Source organism: Capsicum annuum, chromosome 3 (genome assembly GCF_002878395.1).
Source record: "Capsicum annuum cultivar UCD-10X-F1 chromosome 3, UCD10Xv1.1, whole genome shotgun sequence".
NCBI lineage: Eukaryota > Viridiplantae > Streptophyta > Magnoliopsida > Solanales > Solanaceae > Capsicum > Capsicum annuum.
The window spans coordinates 111,876,886-111,880,023 of NC_061113.1; positions in this window are offsets into that span (position 1 = coordinate 111,876,886).

Below are 3,138 nucleotides of genomic sequence, written 5' to 3' on the forward strand. Positions count from 1 at the left end.
ACCCTACACATTTAGGGATATATACATCTCATTTAGGTTACCTACTAGGAGGGGTTGATGGTAGTGCTCCCTGTAAAAAAAGGTATACTAACAGCAGGTCTTTACTCGTGGCTCGGTATTGTCACCCTTCCAGCTGGGGTTACAGGTTGGACCTCACCAGTTCAATTTTGGGGCATGTTGGTTAGATGATTACCTCCCACAGTTTCATACTTAGTCTCAGTCTTATTAAAAAAATTAGATAGTTTTTCAAATTTAGGACTATCAGATATAATTAACTCAGATATAGTATGAAACTCAGCTAGTTCTCTCAGATTCAGGACTGTCACATACAGTCACTCATGTTATCAGTTATATCAGATATTAGAACTTATGTTATCAATATTCAGCTTCAGTATTGTTAGATACAGTCAACTAGACCAGTCCTTAATAATCAGACCTATCAAAAATAGTTGTTCATGTATCAATAACATAGTATCAGTCCTTCAATATTTAGTAATACAGTATCAGTTTCTCACTTATCAGCGACTGAGATGTCAATATCAGTAGACTCAGTTATGGAGTAGCCCAATATTAGTAAACTCAGATATCAGTAAATCTATGTTGTTAGTAGACTCAGTAGTCAAAACTCAATATTCGGTCCTATCATGATCTCAGTTATAGTTACGTATGCATGCATGTATTCTCATGTTTATGTTGGTTAGTCAATTAGTATTGTTCATGCATATGAACCCCCTTGCATTCAGCCTACCTCACTTGCATACCAGTATATTCAAAGTACTGACGCATTTGCGTTATGGTGTCTTATATCATCGATCTAGAAGCACGAGCTCAAGAGCATCAGTAGTATCCCAGTTCATCAGTTAGAGTCAGCAGTGAGTCCTCATCCTTTGAGGATATGATGATTACTTTATTATTTCAATTTTTAGTTTATTTCAATAGTTAGAGTTAGTTAGGGACCTGCCCCATCAACTACTTATTCAGATAGTCAGTTTTATAGGCTTTCAGACTATAGCATGGTTAGGTAGTTAATTCAGTTATTTGGTATTGTTATACCATATTTTCAGTTATGTTTATTCAGTTTTGAACCTTATGGCCTTTCAGTACATGTTTTCAAATCTATATGGCATATTATGCAGTGTACAGGTTCAGATATCAGTCATGGGTTAGCTTGAGGTCCTTCGGGGTCATGAGCACCATGTAGCATTTCGGGTACCAGATTTGGGGCATTACAAACTTGGTATTAGAGACTAAGGTTCAATAGTGTCCTAGGAAGTTTGAAAAGCCACATCTAGTAGAGTCTTGTACATGGGTGTGTTGTACACCACACTTATGTACAGGAGGCTATGAGTTGTTTTAGGAATAGTTTCCCTTCTTTTAGTATTCATGTAGTTCTAGTGAGCATAAGCTCCAGTTGAACTCTTATTCTAATCCGCTTCTTCATTTTATTTACATAACATGCCTTCCAAAAGGACTAACGAAAGGGAAACTAAAAAATAGTCAGCGCCTCAACCCGTCCAGCCAGATTCTCTGGATGAGCATGTCTCTCATGCAGAATTCAGGACTGCAATCACTACTCTAGCCAATTCAGTCGCAGATCAAAATAAATGGCCAGCTGTTGTTCCAGCCAACCATGTGGCCAATGTTGATACAGTCGGGATTAAGGACTTCACCTGATTGAATCCTTCTCTATTCACTAGTTCTCAGTTCGAAGAGGATCCATAGCAGTTCCTAGACTATGTTCAAAAAGTCACAAACATCATGGGAGTGACTTCTAGTGAGAGTGAAAAGTTAACCACCTATCAGCTACAAGACATAGCCCATACATAGTATAAGTAGTGAAAGGTAGATAGGGGTATAAATATAGAGCCTATAGAGTGGGAAGTGTTTGCTATGAACTTCTTAGATAGATTCTTTTCCCTAGAGCAGAAAGAAGCCAAAGTGTTAGAGTTCATAAATCTTAGACAAGGTACAATGAGTGTAAAAGATACTCCCTTAAGTTCATTCAGTTATCCAGGTAAGCTCCCCATGTAGTAGTAGACAGTAGATCCAAAATGAGTAAGTTTGTTTCAGGGTGTAATACCCCGCATGTTTCTAAGCTAGGAAGTGAATAAGTATTCCTACATATGAAATCTCTTATCCTGTGACTCTTTTGAGTACTTGACTTACCATGAATATCCTAGTGATAGGATAGTTTATGATACATTAAGCATGTTCATATGAGTCACTTAAGGTAATGCAAGCTAAGAGTTTTTGAATCCATCAAGTTTTAGTGTTTGATTTTGTAAGGATCATCTTTGAATGAGTATAACTCAATGTTAATGTGGTATTTTCGCTGAATTAGACCCACTAAATTATACAGAATCGAACTATCTTTCCAACGATACCAATTTTACCTTAATCCAATACCCGAGCAAAAACTTATGCCCATTTTTGTGAGAGATAGTAAGCATAACCGATTGGTTGGGCACCGCCCAACCCAAGCATAGGCGATTAGTTAGGCGCCGCCCAACCCAAGCATAGGCAATTGGTTATGCACTGCCTAACCTAGCTTAGGCAATTACTTGGGCGCTGCCTAAGTCAATTCCAGTTGCCAAAAACACTCCGTTTTGAGTTATTTTAAGGGTAATTAAGTCTTTTAACACTCCTTACACGTCCCTAAACTTAACCCTATGAAATATATAGCTTCTAAACATATTACAACCCTACTATCATCTCAAATATCTTCATATAAGAGCACTAAAGGAGAAAAACAACTAGCGTTGCGTAACTAAGCTTGAAGATCCGATTTCAAGGAAATTCCTCCGTCAATCATCAAGAATATTCCTTCTAAGGTATGTGTGAGTTGATTTATGGATCCAATTCATCCATAAAGTTCTAAAACCCTCTTTTTCATTATAACGTATGATTTCTATATTGTTGGGTGTTGATGATCATGTTGTTGATATTGGGTGATTCCCAAGATGGAATCTTTATATGTTTTTTTTGAATTTCATGATATCATATGAGTTGGAAACATGTAAATTTGGTTATTCATGATGTATAATTTGATGATTTCACCTATGCTTAAGATGTGCATGTAAGGTGTTTGATAAAATGCCTAAGAAGCTAGAAATCATGCAATATAGCTAAATTGTGACT